The sequence below is a fragment of the Triturus cristatus genome, chromosome 4_1 (genome assembly GCF_964204655.1).
Source record: "Triturus cristatus chromosome 4_1, aTriCri1.1, whole genome shotgun sequence".
Taxonomy (NCBI): domain Eukaryota; kingdom Metazoa; phylum Chordata; class Amphibia; order Caudata; family Salamandridae; genus Triturus; species Triturus cristatus.
The window spans coordinates 61,661,826-61,678,074 of NC_140585.1; the positions used below are offsets into that span (position 1 = coordinate 61,661,826).

General features: G+C 43.9%; 1 protein-coding gene across 1 annotated transcript in view; it reads right to left on the minus strand.

Annotated features, from left to right (window-relative positions):
• Window positions 1-4,214: 4,214 nt before the first annotated feature.
• LOC146839515 (uncharacterized) overlaps window positions 4,215-16,249 on the minus strand; it is a 75,833-nt gene continuing 63,798 nt past the window's right edge. The window contains exons 4-5 of the mRNA XM_085651571.1: window positions 11,303-11,371; window positions 4,215-8,886 (exon numbers count right to left, since the gene is read on the minus strand). The gene's annotated coding sequence lies outside the window, so the exon portion shown is untranslated. The remainder of the gene's footprint in view (window positions 8,887-11,302; window positions 11,372-16,249) is intronic.

A 16,249-nucleotide genomic window follows, 5' to 3' on the forward strand; every position in this document is an offset into this window, starting at 1 on the left:
GGCTTACCTCCATATGTCCGTACCTTCACGACATCGGTATACATGGAAAGTCGACCATATCGGCAGTGTTCGCAGTGCAGATCTCGCCTCACTTAAAGCATCGCATTAAACACTCCTTAAACAACGTGCTCACAGTGCAGTTCTCGCCTCACCAAAAGCGTCGCATTGAACACACCTTAAACAAAGTGCTCGCAGTGTGGATCTCGCCTCACCCAAAGTGCCACTTTAACACTCCTTACAACCGTGTCTTCTGTTGGTAACAGTTAATTAAAACATTGCCATACGTTTTGTGCTCTTCATTGCTGTCTCCAAATGTCTCAAAGTCCAACAATGTAGTCGACAATAAAATATGCCAGACCTTGATGTCTACTGATCAGCGATGTATCCGTTTCTTTTGAAGTATAAAGCCATAAGGAATGTGAAGCGCCCTGGGTAGGCTGTCCAGATGGTGAAGGACACTGGTGGGATTTTCGAGGGCGTTCTTTTCCTTGATTTTTTAAGTTTCTTTTCTTCGAGTAGTTTCTTCAATCCATACAGTTCGATAAAAATATAAGTATCTTCACCTTCAGTAGTCTTGTCACGCAGGGTTTCTTCCAGATCGTCGCCAATGTAGAAAGGATGGATTGTAGTCACGAGGTAAGTTCAAGTAGATGTTTATTGGTAAGTTACAAGTTAGTTTAAGATCTCAAGATCCCACCAGGAGCTGCATCTTTGCTGCTCAGCCTACTCCTCCAACTGTCATTCCTCCAGTCCACCAGGCACACCAACATTCTACACAGTCATCACGCATTCCAACATTCCATACACACATACTCATGCATACTGGCTGAGCAGCAGGAAGTGTAAGTACAACATATCCTCTTCCCTTGAGAAATCAACGAACTAAAACAAATAGAACAAGCTTTTAAGACGGTAGCACCCATATACAGAGGGCTTATTAAAACACTGCATCCAAGAGAATATTTTAGGTGAAGAAAGGATGCAAGATGAGGAAGAACATTGAAGCTGCAAGAAAATAGGTACGTATTGCAGAAGAACAGAGAACGGAAGAATGAGTGAAAGTATACAGCAAGGAAAAGAGTGCAAATGAGAAAATACAAACATAACATAGCACATCCCCTTCCCTTGGAAACATAAAGAAGAAGAATCCAGAAATTGGAATAAATGAGAAACTGCAAATATGAGATAAAGAGGGAAACATATTAGCAATTAACATGGAAATAAGATTTTCAGATGGAAAACGAGAATAGGAAGAAGGCTATCCTCTAAACCACTATATTAAATTCAATTTTAGCATGGAAATACTGTGCAAGGTTGGGAGAAGAGTTGATACCAATAAAGAATATAACCCAACTAGTCACCCACTTCAACACACCACGCACTAAAGAGGACAAAGTGTAGGACTTGGAGAATGGAGGACACCCGCGGAGTGTAAATTCCAAACCAATCACACTGTTCTACACGCCACAACCATATAAGGAACACTATGGAAAACTCAATGCATTTACTTAAATGCATACAAAATAAACAATTATAGGGTACACTGCCCATTGCGCACCAAAAAAAACAGACAAAATATATATAATATATAGGGAACACGGCCCATAGCGCACCATAAATTTTAGAAAAGGATACACTGCCCATTGCGCTCCAAAATATATAATGTATGGGAAACACAGCCCAATGCGCACTAAAAATTTAAGAAAAGGGTACACTGCCCATTGCGCACTACATGTTACAATACTTGGCTAAACCACCAACTGCACAAGTATGCAGGGAAAACAAAACAAAAATATAGGTGTAAAGGAAAAGTAACCCACACCGCTAGAAATTATACGGGTAATGCAAGTGTAAAATGGGTAAACAACCAACACTACTAGGCAAACAATCTTCACAAAAATTAGGCACACATGCTGTAAAAGGTGAAATCAGTGTAAAGGGTGTGCGCACCACCCACACCGAAAGATAAAAACAAGTATATAGAGACCAGCTCTAATACACAACTACCCTAAAGGAAACATCTAAGCATAGTGCCCTGAAGATAACTAGATCGGCCATAACATTAGCAAATAAAGCTCACACTAAATGCATACCACATATGCAACAACTCAATTAAAATATGAGTAAAGATAGAACAAAACACAATGTAAATAACAGATTACCTGGTGTACTAAATAAGATTAAACTGAAGTACACCTCCCCTTACACACACTTGTCAAACACCTTAGAATGTCATTAAAACAAAACATAAGCCATTACAAGCAAATTAAATCGTAGTTCAAAACTCATGGCAGATGACAATCTATAAGAAAGGAAGAACAAACGCCGGTGAGCGAACTCTCTCACCCGAAAAGGCACAAACTGTCCCACGCCGATTTAAGTCCAATTCGCCTCATCTAGACATTTCCGGTGAGTAGCGTGGCTTGACTTCAAAACATCAGTGTTCACAAAAACTGTCAATATGCTGGATTGAACGTGGACATCACAACGAGAGCACAGCGCAAGAGTGCTAACTTTGAAAGAATGCGAAGAGCTACGGAGCAAGATAATGAAGCTGAAAGCAATCCAATTCCTCGGTGTTGCATGGAGTCAACGGTCAAAATAACTTTATTGACACGCAAAAGAAACGTGGTTGGCAGACATTATATTGTGCGTGAAATTGCTGGGCACGAAGGAGAGCGCCAAACAGAAAATGGAGGCACGCACCGGTGACGCCGTGCAGGATGGCTCCCGGCACCACCGTGCTGCAAAGCGTAATGCATTAGAACCTCGGAGACCAGCAAACGTCACAGAGGAAGCACAGCAGCTTCGCTGGACACAGGAACGCGGTAAGGCTGCACGCGCAATGTCCACACACAAGGCGAGCGCGCGATGTAGTGATTTAAATTGGTCGATGAACTGTCACATGTAGGGGAAAACGGCTGGGGCCCACAATGAAATTCAAAAATTGGGCTTACCTCCATCTGTCCATAACCTCATGCCTTCGGTACAGGAAGCAAAGATAAAAACAAAATAATACCGTACAGTGCAGTTGTCGCCTCACCCAAAGCACCGCACCAAAGACTCCTTACACAAAGTGCTGTTGAGTAGTGTGTGTGTAATAATGTACTCTTCCTTTTTATAACGAAAAGTACAGACTGGACAATCATTTATAGAGTGTTATTTCTGCATACCTGTAAATGGCGGTTACTGGCCCACACTACCTCCCTAGAGTAAGCCTTAGACTGCTCTGCAATGCTACCCTCTGAGAGTCAAGTGCTACATTGGGGTGTTTGGTTCCCAGTGAAGGAAAAATGTAGACCCATTATTTGTGCAGGCCTTACAACTAATGCCTCGTTTTACAACAAGGAGTGAAAAAAAAAAAAGTCTGTTGGGCACCCATGGGAAACATGGCAGCCACTCAGCAAACATTAGGTGCTTTTAGAGGAGCTCCTGTCGCTCCTCTGAAGACACAAGGATAGCCAGGTTGGATTAGATCGCTAAATATGGTGGACTATAGTCCAACGGGGTAGTGGAAGTTGTTACGCATGCACCACTGGCAGACCGTGGACCACCTGTCAAACTATAAATGAGGGGGACAGTCTTCAAATGTAACTCAAAATGGAAAAATCACAAAAGAAAGACGGGCTGGATTCAGGGTGTGTTGGAGAGGCCACTCTATCAAAAACGCAACAAAGCATTATACCAGCCAAACCAACGGTCCACCCACCAGCCCTGTTTAGAGTTGGATGGATTGTCAGCCTTTCATTGGAAATCCCATTGGGTATGTCGATGGAAAACTTCTTCCGAAGGAGAAAGGGCTCTCGAAGAAAACCTGTCAGACATTATTAGATAAAGCAGCGCTATATTAGAACCTCAAAAATAAAAATGTCAATTTTGAATTTGACAAATTCATGTTTAAATCCCTTGTATGGCAGACTGCTTTCAAGTACTCAACATTCTATGGTATTTTTATGGATTATTAACAAGAGAAGTGCCAGGATACAGACATATTGTTAGCACCTCTCACTCTGAGAGAAGCCACACTGGCGAGAATAGTCCCCTCTAATGCCACCTGCGGCAGACTCCTGCTAAAAGCAGTCATGCTATCGAGCTTTGACTCCTCTATTGCCAAATAAACTATTCTCCTTGCTGACATCACAAATTATCTCTATAGTTTAGGGAATAAATCACATTTAAGATCTCCTATACAATCAGAAGTCAAATACCATTAATTCAAATAAATGTGTTGTTTTATTACATATCAAAAAACATACATTTCTTATTAATATGTAAAATCTAATCATCATTGTGTACATTTCATAGCATCATGATTGTTCTTGCTGAATCATAATTTAGTTCATGTTAACTTTGAAGTAAATTGAGTTTGATCCTGGTACACACCTCTGTAGTGTGGTTTTTAAAGGCTCTTGGATGTCCATACATGGGTGGTGTTTGGATGTTTGGTTATGTATCATTAATACAGATTTATAAAGTATTGGGTTACAAATTTATTATGCCACTAATGGCCGTACAAACCACTTGTTCCTAAATATAAATTGTCCAGTTTAGAACTTGTTGCTGTTAACGTGAAACTAAAGTGAGTTTGACCCTGGAGCAAACCCCTGTAGTGTGTTATGTATAAGAATGGGTCTGCTGAAGAGCAGTCTCGTTGCTGTTCCTCACTGGCTGGGTGGTGGTGGTGATGATGGTCGGCAGCAGGAAGAACTTCCCGGACTCAGCACTTTGTTAAAATGAACTCGGTGGAAAGCATTAGTTTCTACAATCTTTGGCTACTGAAGATGTATCCTTTCTTCTGATATGCATATTATATCGGTGAACACCTTCCTCTAAGCAAGGCTGGGCTATGAGAACACTGTGTATTTGGCAGCTCCGGCAACACAAAAGCACATTACAGACGAGTCGGAATGCTACGATCTATCTTATTTGTGGTCTGAGGACGTTCCAACTGCATCCCAAAGTTTCACTGTTTGCTCACGAGGCAGCACATACTTTTATGTCCATTCTATCACTGGCAGTTTATAAAACAAGGGTTTCTTTTTGCTTGTTATGTTATGTTAAGGGGTTTTATAAAGCGTGCAGCTGCCCCAGCAACGGGTGTCCCAGCGCTACAATATCACTGCCATAAGCAAGCCAAGAACACCCAGGAGGCAATTATGCAAGGAAGAGGTGAGTGTTGATGGCTTTACGGAAGAGAGAATGATTTTGAATGTTTCTAATGTGCGCAGGGAAGGAGTTCCAAAGCTTAGGAGCACAAACGCGGTAGGCGTGTCCTCCGGTCCGAACTGTCTTAAACCGAGGAACAACCGCTAGATGCAGGCCCTTGAAGCGCAGCTGACGGGTAGGTCTAAAGGACGCCATGAGGCTAGCCAGAATAGCAGGAGATTGGAGAATCATGATTCTGTGGGCAATACAGAGAGTCTCGGATGCATTTCTCCACCGGCAGCCAATGTAGTTTGTGGATGGAACTAGCGATGGAACAGATTGTCGGCAGACCAAGGAGGACCCGGGCTGACGCATTTTGTGCCTTTTGTAAACGCAGTATCTCTGCCATATTGGCCCGATATATAGGGAGCTTGCATAGTTCAGTCTAGAGAGTACTGTGGCCTGAATGATTACCTGATGGATGGTAGGGTCGAAGAAACCCAGCAAAGGTTTAAGCCCACGTAGGAGCCCGTAACAAACTCCGGCTACTACCTTAGTCTGGGTTTGAAAAGAAAGAGCGGAGTCTATCCAGACTCCTAGATTTTTTACTGCCGTTTTAGGAGCTGGCGGAGGGCCCAAAGAGGACGGCTACCAGAGGTCACTCCACAGATGGATGTCTTTGCCCGCCACCAAAATCTCCGATTTGTTGCCATTGAGCTGAAGACAATTGGCAGTCATCCAATCTGCAATAGCTGTTAAATCTTCCTGAAACTTAAGTGCACCCTGCCCAGTCGTCAGATAATGCCACCACCAGCTGTGTGTCATCCGCGTAAGATACCACAGCTAATCCTCTGCTCCTGGACACTGCTGCCAGAGGTTGGATATAGATGTTAATAAGGGTTGGGCTTAAAGCTTGTAAATGCAAACCTGAATATCATTTGTGTCAAAACTCAGTATCTTTTGTGTTCCTGTACTTATGAATCCAGATTTCTTTTCCAGTGCCAAGGATCAAGAAATGTAAAGCAGCGAGTCGATATTTCTGGATTCCAAGAGCTGAATTCTTTACTGCTCAAGATTCAATCTTTACCTAATCGTCAAGATTTCAGAAACCTATTAAGAACTAAACTTTTCAACAGCTTTCCCTCTGATCAATAATTTCGCCATCATGCACGGATTTTGTCCATTCACCAGTTAGGAGTTGGTTGGGTGATTCTCTGTAAATATGAAACGTCTAAAATATATTCATATACAATTAATCTGGCCGTGAATCATTTACAGTCAGTGGTGAGACAGCAAATTTTCCAAGGCTCCAGCTTGATACTGGACACCTCTTGGGAAGTGCCACAAGGGTGGGTGCATTTACAGATGCATGTGATGATTGAAATGAGCATCATTTGCCTCGCGTCAGGGCTTCGGATGTAAATGTTGTGCACTGCAAGCATTATCTCTCACAGTTACAGGTCACAATTTCTTACTTTTACTTCTTATGTCTTTGGACGTTGTTGTCTAGCAGCTATCATTGAACCGGTTGTTGCACAAAAGGACCAAACACCAAAATCAGCTAGAAATATTCTCCAGTCTGTGCTTGTTAAACCTATTTGAGTGTGTTGTGTTTATAGGTTTCATCACTAATCCCTGTAGTTTGCTGAAAATCCTTCCCACAACTACTACCAAATCCACTGCAATGGTATGGTTTCTCCCCTGTATGCGTTTGCTGATGTTGTCATAGAATTGAAAATCGACTAAAGCTCTTAGCGCATCCGGTGCACTTGAATGGCTTTTCCGTAAAGTGTGTTCGCTGATGATTTCTTAATGTTGAAGCGTCACTAAAACTACTTCCACATTCAATTCAACTATATGGGTTTTCCACAATATGTGTTTGCTGATGTCTTTGTAGGTTTTCTAATCGACTAAAGCTCTTCACACTTTCACTGCACTTAAATGGCTTTTAAACTGTGTGTGTTCGCTGATGACGTTGTAGCTGTGATAACCAACTAAAGCACTTTGCACATTCACTGCACTTGAATAGCTTTTCCCCAGTGTGTGTTCGCTGATGTATTTGGAGATGTGATAACTGAATGAAGCTCTTCACACATTCACTGCACTTGAATGGTTTTTCCCCTGTGTGTGTTCGCTGATGTCTCCTGAGATGTGAGGATTCAGTAAAACTGCTTCCACATTCACTGCACTTGAATGGTTTTTCCCCAGTGTGTGTTCGCTGGTGACTCCGGAGGGTTGATGAATGCCTGAATTTCTTCACACATTCAGTGCAATGGTATGGTTTTTCCCCTGTGTGTGTTCGCTGGTGGCACCGGAGGGTTGATAACTGACTGAATTTCCTCACACATTCATTGCAATGGTATGGTTTTTCCCCTGTGTGTGTTCGATTATGTTTTTGTAGGTCTAATAACCGACTGAAGCTCTTCACACATTCACTGCACTGGAATGGTTTTTCCACTGTGTGTGTTCGCTGATGATTCCTGAGATTTGAAGGATAACTAAAACTACTTCCACATTCACTGCAATGGTATGGTTTTTCCCCAGTATGTGTTCGCTGATGTCCTTGTAGGTGTGAAAAACGACTGAAGCTCTTCTCACATTCACTGCACTTAAATGGTTTTTCCCCTGTGTGTGTTCGCTGATGTATTTGGAGTTGTGATAAGTGACTGAAGCTCTTCACACATTCACTGCAATGGTATGGTTTTTCCCCAGTGTGTGTTCGCTGATGTCTTTGGAGTTGTGATAACCTACTGAAGCTCTTCACACATTTAGTGCAATGGTATGGTTTTTCCTCTGTGTGTGTTTTCTGATGATCTTTTAGAAGTGCTAACTGACTAAAGTTCTTCACACATACATTGCAATTGCACGTTGCTTCTCCTGTGTGTGTTTGCTGATGGTTCTTTAGTAGTGATGACAAACTAAAGCTCTTGCTGCATGTGTATGATTCTTCTTTCTTGGTTAGTGTCTCTGGGTCGGGTTTGTATTTGTCCGCATCCAATGACTGCGTTTCCTGAAAAGCTAACATGGTTGATAGAGCACTTGTGTTATTCTCACATTCCCTGTATGTGTGTGGTATTTTAGATGCTTGATTTCAGATTTCACAATGAAATACAAAAGTCCCCAACTACATATATTTTAATTGTGGCAAGTAAAGCTTCTTTGTAGGTGGTTATGTCTTTAGATTACATAATGGTTTTGCATGTTTACGGGTAAAGAATAGTCTTCCGTCAGGTCGATGCAAATTGGGACAGTCTGTTGTAGATCAGAGACCCTCGCTTTCCTTTACCCTTCAGTTGTCTGGCTCTACTACATTGTGCTCTTCTCTTGCTTCTGTGGTTTGGCCAGAAAGAGATTACAATACACCTAGCGCACTGAATGGTAGTCAGCTATCATTACAGGAAGCAAAGCAATGCTGTATTCACCTCATACCGAACACATGATCAAAGCTGGTGGTGGAGGCCTGTTTATACAGGAGGTGGTTTGTCAGTGTTGTTGCCTTAATTTTCTAGAGGTCATTTCTTAGTCCTGTTGCGTGGAGGTGCACAGCTCAGACTCTTTCATCCACTGAATTGCTCTGGACGGCTTCTTCCGGGATCTGTCAGTTTATGTTCAGGTTCCTCAGTCTCTGACTGTGCAGATCTTTTCCTGAATATTAGAGCTCATTTTTTCTAACCGCTTTTTTTTAGATGTGCACGATTACTGTCATTATTCACGATTATTTGTGCATTCAAGGCTGGTTCCCTATTGGATGTAAAGAGATTTAAAATCACTAAATGGAAATGTAAGAGAATGTGAATACACAATATTGAACTAGTTGTAAAAGACATCTCTTCTTTACCATTTTTGAGAGTTACCAAGGGCTATTTCACCATACACACATATTTAACTAAATCTTCCATTGAACATGTCACTCTTACCTAATTCAGAAAAGGAGGTGATTTTCCAGTGTTCACAGAGTAACTTAGTACAGAAAGAGCACTCACGGAGAACCCTCTTGCTAGAGGTACAGCTTTAGGAAGATGCACACGGTCAAGATTTCATTGCGGAAAAAGAGATGGAACAGGATGTGCTGCTGTCACTTCAGTTTCAGGAAGTGTATAACAACGGTAACCCTTTCAAGAACTATATGACAAAGAAAACTCTTCAGGAAGTATATAATAAAGGTAACGTTTCAGGAAGTATATAACAAATATAGCTCCATTCACACTCTTCTTGACAGTACTTTCCAGTTCACACTGGAGCAGCTGAAGTTCCAACTCCTGTCTTTACTTTTCTGTTTGTTAAGTTATCTTTGCCACTTGCCTGGGGTTGGTTCAAGCGTTTGTTGGAAGATTGCAGCATTTATTATAGAGATTCCATCACAACCTGCAATACACCTGCGATATCTCTGCTGCCAATACGTGTCTGCTTTTTGTCTTTTTTCACCTTATCATGGTTTCTGACAATGTTTTGCGTTTGGTGCCAGCATGCTTCTCTGTCGGTGGATGGAGCATTGGCAGAGTGGGACAAGATGTCCGTTGCTTGAGGGTGAGTGCAGCATTTACACCGTTGCACCTTTCTTACATTCAGCTTTACCTTACTCCCTGTTCATCACCTTCCCTACTCCCTTATGTCTGCATACTCACTCAGCAGGGTTCAATGACAGCTAAAGCAGGGGAGTGAGTGAATGCACACAGCAGACATAAGGTAATGGTCTGATAGTCAAATGCCATGGTTAGCAGTACAAGGATCACAAAAGTAATTAGAGAAGCTCGCCCGGAGCATACAAACAGAGGAAGTGCACAGGTAGATACTTATGAGGTACAAACAGAGTAGGCGAACATGTAGGTACACGTTCCTTTATTTGGGTCTGTTTCAGGCTTTTACTGAGCTGGGTATTGGTGTGCACTGTCTCTTATTTCCCCTGCTGATAAAGGCACTTACTGCATGGGTGCTACCACTTTGACCCTTTACAAGAGGGGAGCAGAGCCTTAGAATGCACAACACCTGGAGACCTCCTGCCTTGAGGGGAAGGTGAGGGTCCCGGTGTCAGACAATATCAGCAAGGGACATAAAAGGATCCCAAGAAACACAGCAGCAGAGAGGCGAAATCGTCAGCCCAGATGGAGAAGAGCCGGGTCTTCCACTGTTTCTGGATCAGTAAGTGATATTGAATCTTTCTAAGGTTAGGAGGCATAGAATTCCATCGGGTCAGAGCTAAGACATGGAAGGAGCAACCTCTCGTTCTGGCTCTGCTATGATGCGGAATGTGGGCCAGGTTTAGATTGGCGAAGCGTAGTGTTCTGGAGGGCATGTAAATTGCAGCTAGGCTGAGTACTCCTTGGATCTCTGTTTTTTTTTTAGTTAAGTTTTAAACAGTTGTCATGCATACATCTGGCCACCACAGTTTTTAGATTTGGCACAAAAGCCAGTGGACTGCTGACAGGGACATAATTAGCTGAGTGTCATCAGCATACAACACTAGTGAGATATTCCAAAAGATTTCACTACCTCTGTCGGGGTCTGACGGAAATATTAACAAGCATTGGCATAGCCAATAGGTCTCACCTTTGGGAACTTATAAGTGTTTAACCATGCAACAGTTAATGTTGTTGCACCAAGGATATTGTGCTACATAACTAAATACTTATAAGGTCCCAAAGGCGAGACCTATTGGCTATGCCAATGCTTGTAATTTTCTGAGATGGTTCCTAAACATTTGGAATGCTTCCTCTGGCACAATACAGGCAGGGACCACAATAGAAGATTAAAAGAGCCCTTGTCTCTGTCTTTCCCTCGAGCCTCCTGTATCACAGGCCCGGGTATTAGAGTAGAGATTTCTTTGCATGCTTAGGGGCACACTCTGTGTGCAGTAGAGTATACAGGGAGGGTGCCCCATGGAAGTTCACAACTACATTGCTACCAGTTGCATGCCTTCTAGACACACCCCAGTCTAACAAGTCATCTCCAGCATACCCCCACGTGAACGTGCCACGTAGTGCACAGCCACATCTGTACCGAACACCAGGCACCATGCTGCAGGAAATCTTGGGCCCAATGGAGAGGTGGTGCTTGTTTAGACCCCTAGCCCTGGTGGCCTGGGTGCCCTTCACCTCCATAAGACACAATGGCAAAGTTTTGGCATGCAAGGTAGATACGGCCATGTCTTAAAACTTACCTTGAGCATGCCCAAAAGGTTCAGGGTGAAATTCGCATACCAACGCCTGACGCCATAGCACAGATCGTCCTATAACAAATAGATAGAGAGGAGACATTCAGGACTCTTCAGCCACATGGAAGGCTCTAACTAACAGGAGATAGTTATGTTTAAATCCTTTTGTGCCCCCGACCCTCCCAAAAAAAGCATGTCCAAGCATACTAGTGAACACTTCTTGGGGTGCATAGGCCAATTACTTGCACATGGGCATGGTTCTATAAATGTCCGTTCGCTATTGCTGAATTGCGGAGTCTGAATCTAGGCGCATGCTGAAAAATAATCTGATGAGCACAGCAGCAGACATGGGCATACATCGCCGCATGGGCAAAACTGGGGCAGTGCATTCCGTGTTGGTGCCTGCGAAAGGTTGGCATAGCTGAGTCAGACATGTCACGCCACTAGCTTTTCAGATGCAAGCGCATATCTTGAAATTTCCCAGACCCCAGTTTCCTGGCAAGTCCTCAGGGTTGGAACACAAAGGCCCCTGTGGAGCTGACGGGCCACACCCTACAGGGGACTCCACAAGTCAACGAACCCTAAGAATATTTCTGAGATATGGAGAGTCGGTGGTCCCCTATGACATTTTTTGGGCGAGTGGGGGGCATCATCTTGCGTTAAGTCCCCAGACTCCATCTCTCTTTTAATGTGTGGTCTTTGGGTCCATTCCCCACTTTGTGGACAAACACTTTTCAAAATGTTACTTTTGCTCTATTTTATCATGTTCCTTTTCTGGCTCTCACCTGGCGTAGATGCAAAAACAGTGTCTGCCCGCTGCCTGTGAAAAAAAAAAAAAAAAAGCCCCGGGGGCCAGAAACGCTGCAGTATTCCATTAACACAGAACTAGTTCTTACTGGTTCCTACCCACCTCCCAGAGGCAACTCCGCTTTAACGTGACAGAGAAAAATGAAACACAAACGCGGCCCCGTGGCAGTGAAAGTGAAACAGTACTGTGATAACAAGTGGGAGGGGTGGGGGGAATGCGAGAGAACACACAGCGATTCCCTTGCGGGAGCGAGCAAACATATGGTGCCAAAGCTTGCTCCCGCAAGGGAATCTCCAAACGTGCATGCATTGCCATTGAAAGCAATGTAATGCGTGCACGTTTTTGGCTGAAAAGCCGAAGCGATTTCCATAGGTTTTTATCCTATGCAGCGCATGCGCGCTGCGTAGGCGAGACCTAAAAAGGGCAGGACCGATCTCCGAAACCAGAGGGATGCCAGGAGCCAGTCCTCTTTGGGATGGGGCAAAGAGGGGGGGGGGCATATATTGAAAGGACACCCTCTACATGCCAACATTGGTCATACCCAGTGAAGATCTTTCTGCACTGCATCACAACCCCATTAGCAACGGTACCAAGTTCTACACCAAGTATTCAAAAGAAGGTCAGCTCAGTACTTTGGTTGGGACAGATTCAAGACATTCATGAAGAGTTCTGGCTCTTCACCGATGCGCAGATAGGTGTAGGAGGTTCAACCCGCTTCTTTACAGCGCAAACTAAGGCCTACACTCGGTGGCTGCAGATCATCAGGTGGGAACTGCTGAAAATGATGAGCACCACCGAAGATGGCCTCAACGAAAAGAAAAATGCCCGCCATCTCCCTAATGGTGATGCAGCTGTGTTGGACTTAATGATCACAATGGAACGGTGCGTGCGTGAAGATAGGTACAGCGTGCTGTACCTTCATCCCCATTAAAAACCTGGACAATGGAACACTGTCAATCGCCATCCAAACACTGCACAACCTACAGCAGGTCATGATTAAAGAAGGAGGTACCCCAAACATAGAATGGTTCACATGTTTGTTTACCTGGGTACCAAGGTGGATTGCAGGCCTATGCAAAGCCTTGTTACCAGTGGTTGTAATCTTGCTCTTGCTGTGCTGCACTGTACAACTATTATGTGCCCGTGTGAGGAGGGCTACCCTGAAAATAGGGGGAATACACCTGATTAGGACACCCAATGCCAAGGGAAACACTCACCCCACAAGCCAGAAATAGGAACCGTCCATGCAGAGACGTTTTAAGGCATGGGCAAAGTGGGCTCTGGCCCAGGGCCCCAGCCATTCGGGGGGGGCCCAAATAAACTCAGGTTTGTTCTGCAGAGTCTTGCCCTGATGACCTTGAATAATTCTTGAACAGGTTTCAAATACCGTTTTTCCTTTCATTTATTTTGAATGTGGGTGATGTGTGAGAGTCTAGGCATTTTGCAGAGAAATTTTGTGATGGTTTCATGCAACAAGTATCATTTTTTTTCTCACTCAGATCAAAACAGGACCCGACATATGAGAAATGAGATAAAACACAGGTCACTATTACTGAATATTAGATGTAAACACATTTAGAATTGGAGTGAGCATGAGCACTGTCATTGACCTGGACAAAGAGGGCATGAAATAGTTGAATTTGGATCATAAAGCTAAAGCTGCTCGGAACAGGGGCCCCCAATCTCCGTTTGACCCAGGCCCTTAAGATATCCCTGCGTCCATCCTCAAGACACGGTTAGTGGTTGATAACTCAATTAGAGGGGGGAATGTTAGCTTCGGAGTAATTTATAGAAAGATCCCGCTCTTAGTATGTCAGGGTGTCAGTGGCACAAGGTAGAACTGAACGCCTCTAACCTCTTCTCAGCAGCCAGCAGGGATGACGGCGAGCTGAGGAGCCTCCCTATTCTCCTGAATGCTATCCCCCACAGTGCAGCGAACGCAACTATGGAACCCAGCACCCCGGGGAAAAGGGAAGGGAACTAAATAACAAAGTGTGCTGCCAGGAATGCGTCTGCCCTAAGTCTGGTCTAGGCTCTGTATTTCTTCTTTACGTGTATGCACTGTAGGGGGAAACAAGAGGGAAAGACAAGCGTGAAATGCAAACTACCAAGCACATACATATTCAATCTATACGAGTAGCACAAGCCTTTCACTTACAAGGAGCCCTGCAGCAGCTGTCTTGGAACAACACAACCGTTATTTCTTTTCGCCTGTAAAGAGTCTTTGTTGTCCAGACACAAACGAAACCAGGAGTTCCCAGAATTAGTGTACGTCAAGGTTGTACATTGAGTATACGAACAAAATCAATCCAAAAAACGGAGTCCTCGCTGTTACACCAAAGCGAGTGTTTGTAAATAGTGAAAAAGGGGGCCCCTTGCTATATCCAGGAAAAGCATCACGGAAATGTCATTAGTAGTACCCTCTCGGTTCTCAAGGCCGTAGAGGGTCTGCCTGGAATTCGCCGGTTATACGCTCTGAGGTCCCAGAACGCGCGTGCTGAAAGAAATAGCAGGCCGCTGAGGGTTTCGCCGGTAAAGACGAAAAAGGAAGGTTCGGCCGCGATAGAGTCTGACGGCAAGACGGGCAGAAACCAAACACCAGCGCGGGACTAGTGGATCGAGAAATCACCCTCGCGCTCTATGTGAGCGAGCTTCTTAAATACCTGGTCAATGGCTTTCTCGTTCTCGCAATCCGAGCGAGACAACCGAGAGCTCCATAGAACTGCTCTCGGCGGATCCTTCGTACACCAACGTAAACGTCCGCTCACTTAGAGTGTTGTTCCAAATTGTCAAGCACCTTCCCACTGTGTGGGAGGTGCTTATAAGGAGGCGTTTACGTAACAGGCTGTTTGTTTGGCAGTGCTAGGCCTCACTGCCTTCTGGGAAAAGTAGTGCCGCGGGCTCCTTTTCCATGTATACCAGTGTTCGCTCACACAGGGGAATACGTGGTGGAGTGTGTGTATCTAGTTTGGCTTGCTATGGTGCACAATCGCGACATAGTAGTTCAGCATACAACAGAACAACTGTTGCCTGCGCTACCTACATTCACCATAAAACACTTGTTACGGTTTCAGAGTGAACCTTTATCAGATCAACATAACACAGCTGCCCTCTGTTCACCCCTAGCACTTCATGGGATGGAGACACGAGATATGGAACAAGCCTGAAACACACCTGGAAAACTGCCGTATTAAATCAAATATGGCCCCAGGATGTAATACCTAAAGAAACTAGTCAGATGCACACACTCAAATACAAATAAATGCACAGCAGAGAGCCTGCATTCTGGCCAAGGCTGAGCAGCCGGTCAGTTGCATTCATCAGATAAGGCCCAAACAATGCCTAGCAGTAAGTGTTACCCTAGATAACACACAAGACACACCCAGCCACCTGAACCACCTCAGAATGTGACCTCCAGTTGGTATTTATGGCCCCTTCTATCAGAGTGGAATCAAGCATGTAAACACACAATTTATGACCCACTGTACCAGTATTTCCTGCCCAAAGGGGGACAAGCTGCACTTTATTGCACCCGCTGTACAGTATAAAGCGTGCCATGTACCTAATTCTACTTTTTGATAATCAGAACCTTCTTCAACACAGCAATGGTCACAACCTTCTACATTATCTGCAGTTAAGGAACATCTATCTCTCCTTTCTGATGACGTGGATTTAAAAAATTTCTTGTTGGGTCGTAGGTCACCACATTCTAAAAGATCCATCTACGCCACTTACAATAAACTGTGGAAAATTTCTCAGTTGGACGCTGCTGAACGCTAAAGACAAATTGACAGGATTCATTTGGAAAAGGCATTGACTGGTGTAGACAATGGCATGACGACACTGTCAACTCACATATATTCTTGAAATAATATTGTATCATATGCATTTGATGTTATACTTTTTGTTTTAAACCTATTTTTAATTGGCTTTTCTTATACATCACTTCAAAACACAGACAGCGATTAAATCTACATACAGCATCTTCCTGCAGCACAAAATGCGTTTCAAGATATATTGACTCAAGAGTGCTCTGATCAATAGCACATTTATCGCCGTGCTAAGTTTCAGTAATCAGGTTAATGGTACCCTCAAAATCCTAGTGTACAATGATGCATTCTATTACTAGCTGTACATTTCGTTCA